The sequence below is a fragment of the Aythya fuligula genome, chromosome 3 (assembly GCF_009819795.1).
Source record: "Aythya fuligula isolate bAytFul2 chromosome 3, bAytFul2.pri, whole genome shotgun sequence".
Taxonomy (NCBI): domain Eukaryota; kingdom Metazoa; phylum Chordata; class Aves; order Anseriformes; family Anatidae; genus Aythya; species Aythya fuligula.
In genome coordinates, this window is record NC_045561.1 from 45,955,269 (window position 1) to 45,962,120 (window position 6,852).

Consider the following 6,852-nt stretch of genomic DNA (forward strand, 5'->3'; position numbering starts at 1 on the left):
TCTTTACTGTTACAAATTCCATTGAAAAACCCATCTTAAGCAGTATTTTAATGTATATATTTTTTCCCAGATTCAGATGATTTTCCTTCATTTTTCCTCTATTATGTAGCAGTGTTCTTCTGTGCTTTCCAGCTTTACTTGTTGGTTACTTGTTCCTATAACTGAAGAATATGGATAGAACGGAGAGAAGTGGCATTTTTTATTTATTTATTTATTTTCCCTCCTCTTCTCTTTGTATTTTTATTGTTCTGTCTGTGTGTGTAACCTTCTGTAATGGTAGGTCGCTTCTGTCCTGGAGTCACATAACCCAGTGAGTGCCCTTCAAGACTTCATCACAATTCTGTAAAAACTTCTATTTCATTCTAATTATTATGTTATGATGAGAAATGTTATCAGCTTCCTTTGAAAGAGGTTGTTACATGTTTTTCAGTTAAGAGGTTGGTGGAGGTGATTTACAAATCTCTGATAACAGTTTCACGACGGTTGTGAAAGTATGATATCATCAGTAGAGAAACAATATTTATAAGCTATTTTTCAGAATAAATGCTCTGTATGTTTGTTAGCTTGTAATTGGCAACTAATGCCCCGTAGCCCTGAAGATTAAAAAATAAAATAAAAATAATAATTCTGCTACATATACTAAAAGCATGTGCACTTTTTTTCATATGGTTGCCATCCCAGTTTTTTTTTCTAAATATCTTATAAAATTAAAAATATGCTGTATTCTGTAGCTTAACTGTTATTAAGCAGAAGTACTTAATCCTGGTGTCAGCCTGTGGGGCTGCCTGTAATAAATTTCATTTGTCTTAGAGGTGGCTAGGCCTTTTCTGCTCCCCACCCCTTTGGGGAAATATACTGTTTTCTCTCCAAAACTTCCCATAAGTGGGGGTGCTGATCCTGGTGAAGGGACCTGCAGGACTAAGTAAACAGCGTCCCTAACACAGGCAGGGTAGGGTATAGCAGGCTGGTAAGAAAACAGCCATGGTGCTGAAAAATGAAATTCTTCCTGCTACTAGCTGTTGTCAGTGTTGCTTTTCAGGAGAGTAAAAACAGCAGGATCTTTTACCTGCTAAGAACATGATTTCTGGATGGGAGTTTATTCAAAAGATTGTTTTAAAAATCCATATGCTTTGAATAGAATATTCATTAGTTTTTGGATTCTGTACCTATCATGATATATACCCTGAAGAATAGTTTTTAAACTGTGTATTCATAAAATACAATGTACATATGATTTTCATTAACATGAAAAATTCCACTCTGCTTCTGTCCAGAGACCATGATTTTTTTTCTAAAGTACCTTACCTCACACTCCATATTTTCTGCAAATTTACTGAACTATGAGGCAATGAATTGGTGTTGATTACATTATTCAGCTATCAGCTTGTTTTATTCCTTCAGTGGGTGTGGGGGGAAAAGTTCCGGAAGAGCCTGTTGTAAAGCAGCAGTATTCCTGTGGCATCTCTTCAAGTTCAGGCTGGTTCTTGCTGGGCTCCCATGAAATGCCAGTGCTGTGATAATTTGAAGAGCATGGAAAAGAGGGAATGGCTTGTTTCCTGGAATAAGAAAGTTACTGCAGAACTGCATTTTTTTTTTTGTTTGTTTGTTTTTGTTTTAATGCTGAAATCTGTACTTTTCTGTATAGAGTCATTTAATTTGAAGCTTTTTTTCCCCAGGAAAACTTCCTTCTTTTTCCCCCATGAATTGCTCTCTCTTTTCTATTTCAACTACTTCCAAAAATCCATTTTTTTTCTCCTTCTATTTAGGATACAACTGATATGCTGTTCCAGTCATCATTTGTGTTGCACATCGTTTTTCACCATTCTGATACTCTCCATCTCACATCAAACATAAGCTGTAGTTTTTCTCTTAAGGCTTAACTAACTTTTCTCACAGCACCAAGACTTTGACTCCCACCTCCAGTAAGCTCCTGGAACTGTCTGTGCCAGGTTCTTTCACCCTCATATTTTATGATATGTTTATGAGCACTGGGCTGTGATACCAAGCATTGGTTTCTTCTTGCTTCGTGACCCTTGCCCACGCACCCCTTGCTTCATTTCCCCAAAAGCTTGGTGTGCAGTGCTTTTGCCTGCTTGGCTGCCATGCTGCAGGCTGTTGTGTGTGTGACCAGCAGGTTGGTGGGAGAAGGGCAGACAAGGAGTATGTGCCACAGCTGTTGAGGATCATCCATCCATCCACTAGCTTGTTATGTATCTTGCAATCTCATGATGCTCAGTGTTTTTACTATGTAGTAAAAATCTGTAGTGAGAAGTGTTAACTATTATTGCAAATCTCTGTTTTGGCTGATATAAAATGCAAAGGCAACCTAAACATAAAGTTTCTGTTAGTTCCTTATATTTATTTAGCTGTTCCTTGCACCTAGTTTGTAAGTGCAACAAGAAAACACTTGAGTGATATACTCAGAAGCTAGAGAGGAAAAAAAAAAAGGAGCTGTCACCCCTCTCCATACATCAGAAAGGCCTAAAGAGACTGTTACGTACTATTTTAAAATAAATAATAATAATAATAAAATCCCTAATAGAAATGACTTATCTCAGTTTTGCTCTTCACAAAAATGTTAGTGTTTTTTTCAAAGACTTTTCTACTTTTACCATCTAAATGTTAGTTGAACTATTTAATTATTAAGCACTGATGGCTAGAAAAAAAAATATATATATTAATTATGCATCTCCTAGACCCCAGAAAAAAAAAAAAAGCTATTTTAACAGGATACAGAATGATTTAGTATGCATAAAATTTAGCATTTAATAATAGCACCATGAACATTTATTTTAAATGTTTCCATATTCCAGTCCTGTCTAATTAATATTTAAGTGTTAGTGCACTAGTTATGCTCTGTTGTTTTGTACAGAAGTTTTTTGTTTAGCTGCCCTTTGTAGAAGCTTCCAGAAATCTACACAAAGGAGCAAACAGGCTACCAGTTGTGGGCCCTGGGATCCTGAGGTACCTCAAAAGTAAAGTTAAGAAATTATCATGAGGAGTCTTTTTTGTTACAGAAGAATGTGAAGTATTGTTTATCAGCACAAGTTATACAGAAGAGGGTTTGGGAGGTATAAGTGGGTTAAAGAAAGTTGTATCCCTCACTCCTGCATTTCCATGCATAACTAGAGAAGCAGTGAAGATGGAATCTCAGTGTGAGATCCTATGATTTACTTTTCAGTCTCAGAGCTAAAAGTTTCATTTTATTCCCTTAATGAAATCAATTTATTTTTTACCATTTAGCTTCTGTTGAAGGTGCCCTCGGGGTAGTGACATGTTTAGGGTGTTTCTTCCTTGAAAAGAAACCCTCCTAAATACAACTATAGGAATGGGATCCTTAGGAAAACTGTTATGTGGGGTGTACTATGGTCTGGAAAGTGTCTTCCACTAAGTTACAAGGCTGGTAGAGGAGCTAGCATTGCTGGATTCGTATCCCACTGGCAAGGATATAGGAGGGTCCAGATACCCACCCCTTATCCCCTAAAAGTTGTCAGGCAGCTCTGAGTAGCTTTCAGAGCATCTCACAAGGTACCCTTGTCTTCATGTTCAGCAGCAAGTGACTCCTCATTTTGTAAATTACCATGAGCATGGCTGAGATTCGTCTGTGGAAGAGATCACCAATCACTTCTATTAATAACAGTTTTGCATGCATGAATATTCTTGTGGTCAAAAGAGGAAAACTATACCCTGAAATGATACCTTTCAGTATTGTGGGATTGTTGTTTTGTTTTATTTTCATGGGTTTGGTGGCTTCATTTTATTTTTTATTTTCCTTTTTGCTAGTGTGCTGGTATCCTTATGGCATCTTTGGAATTACAAAGAAGTGGTGTGGAGTCAGGGCTAAATGGGGCCAAGAGCTGGCAAGATGCTGAAAGAGGGTCCTTGGGAAAAGAAGAAAGAAAGAGCTGTTGCTAAGGAGCCATCTGAGCAGGCTGTCTGCTTTGTAGATCTAACTGCAGTTTGTAGTTGCCAGCCTCTGAGTCAGTTTTGGACATGTTTGGGATTAGCGAGTTTGCAGTTTGTGTTAGGCACGACTGTGCCCTTGAGGCAACAGATAGCAATTCAGAACTTGATTTCACTTTTTTTTTTTTTTTTTTTTCCTTCCCTGCTGCTCTATGTGACAAGAAATGCTGCCCTTCTGTATGTGCTGGTGGGGAGAGAGAGAATTACAAGGAAGACAGCTCTTCAGCCTGAAGTCTCTGCTCTTTCAGTTCATCTCCTAATCCAATATTATTCTAATACTTTTTAGTGGTCTACAAGAAAAGCAAAGTTGAGCCACTGATAAGGTTTTATCTACAGGTAAACATTCCATTTTGCTGAAAAAACAAACAAACAAAAAAAAAAAAACAACACTAGACTTTAGGGACCTATAAGAAATTGCTTCCTTTTCCTCTGCACAAATTTGATGGATTTTTATAAGAAAGTGGTGGTAACGAGGGAGTTGAGGAAGAGGGAGCAAAGAGACAGCATCTACCTAACTGCAAATACAAAATGCATTTAGATTTAATAAAGGCAGTGAGCAAAGGGATGGGACTTGAGCAAGTGGAAAGCCTTGATGGCTCTGACAAGCCTTTTCTTTATTCTCTTGAGCTAATTGTGTCACTTGACAGGCTGGCATCAGGGTACAGTCAAATTCTGACAGGCTAATTTGAGCTTGTGGTTCCAATGAAACATGCATGCGGCACTCATTATATTTAGTGACAATCAGTGTCATTTTCTGCTTAAACGCAGACAGCTCAATACATTTATTCAGCTGCCTATCTGTAAATGAAGCAAGCAACCCTATGATGAAGGTGAAGCAAAAGAGTTAGGTCAGGGGGTCTATTTGTACTCCTGATAATGCTTGGGGTCCAGAAAGTGGGAGGCTGACTATTAAACTGGTCTGGGAGAGAATTGGAAAGAAGAAGACAGGAGGGTAATTGCTGTAATCTGCTGTTTGATGTGGTAAAGTGAGAGGACTTGTCCTTTCTAGAATAATTGAGCCAGGGATTGAGAGGACTAGTGATGAATGTATCCCTACTTAGCAGAAGCTGCCAACTGGACTCTGAGTAGGCACAAAACCACTCATTGTCTAATCTAATCCATCACAGGTTAAAATTTTTTTTAAAAGTATGCCAAGTATGTGTGTGGAAATATTTATAGGACAACCAGATACATGTGTCATGATGCTACTGTGATAGGGCACAGAACTATCAGGAAAGATACCTACTAGAATTTATTGCAATGCTAGCTGCAAGGGGAATACTACACTACATGTATGTGGTGGCATTCCCACTGTTGCTTTTACTGACGCATTGTATGGAGATTTCCAGCATTCTCCTCTGTCTGCAAACTTTTCAGGAGTGCACTAGGTGATGTGAAGGATCACCACCTTCTGAAATGGAGGGAAGCCAGCAGAAGTATCATTTTATTCCACAAGCAACCCTGTGAATCAGCAGAGATTAAAGACCCTTTATTTCAGAACTCTCTATGGTACAGGACTACTTGAATTTGAGGTCTGTTAAGTTCAAGGCCTGATTATGAGTACCAAAGAAGATAAGTATTTTGTTTCTTCCTAGTTTCCTCAGAAGAGTCAAGATTGTTGGGGCATTTCATTTCTGGCTTTCAGGTATGGGGCTATAGCAATACCCATCATTGTGTTTTGCTTTTAAGATAGTAGTCATGTTCCAATACAGGGATATGTAAAAACACAACACCACTGTCAGTGTAAACCACCACAGAGAAATTGCTGCTCCTACTCACACCAAGTGAGTAGTCTGAAAACAGAAGATCTGTCCTAACAAAGGAATGGCTTGTGGCTATTGCTGGCTGGACAGCTTCTGGCAGGAAGGAGGCAGAGATGCTTGTTGGGAGGGGTATTGGGAAAGGAAGCCAACTGCACTGTTGGAAGATCACTCCCTGAGTCATGAGCTGCCCTTCGAACCTGTGGAAGTTGGACTGCATGCAGGCTGTCACCTTGGAACAAATAACAATCAGTAATAAAGTTCTGGAAATAGAAAACGAAGTGATAATTAAAAAAAAAAAAAGTGCTAATAATTTGCATTTTCTTAATGTAACCTTTGTACAGATACTCAAATTTGATTTGAGGTTAAAAAAAAAAAAAAAAATACCAGATAAATGTTTCACAAGGACATAGTGTAGAAGGAATATATATATATATATTTTCAGTTTAGACCAATGTTTCTTGTTAAGTCTATGTAAATTCCAGTAACTCGGGGTTAGGACCTGATCCTTCATTTTGTTACATCATCTTTATAACGTTAGCCAATTTTAGCACTGTTCTGCTGTAAATCTCACAGAATGGAGACTCTGTGACATTCCTCTCTCTCCTTCCCAATTTTTAAATTCTCTAATGTTAGAAATATTTTTCTCTTGGTGAAGATGGACTGCAAAATATCTGTAGTATGTACTGTCTGAATCTTTATTGCACCAAAGACAAAAAGCATGTATATTTGTAGTGCTGTAACATAATTCCTTTTTTTTTTTTTTTTCCTTTCTCTGATCATGGTTGAGGCTTGTGTACAAAGCAGATGCAACTTACGTACAGTGTTCTTCTTGACCATTGCTACATTTGTCATGAATAATACTACTCTGATATATTCCTAAAAAACAAGAGATGGATATGTATAAGATCTGTCTGTCTTGGGGTCCTATCTGTCCTTCTGCTCATGGTGACATAGGTGTGTGTTGTATGTTTAGGAGAGCTTTACCATTTTTCTGATCAGCAGAGGCCTATCATAGGGCTAGCAAGGATGCAAGAATTCTGCACTGAGCTATATTATGGTGGATTCATATAGCCTCCAGCTTTAACTTCCAGTTTACTGATAGGCTTGGTTTGACAATTCTCAACAT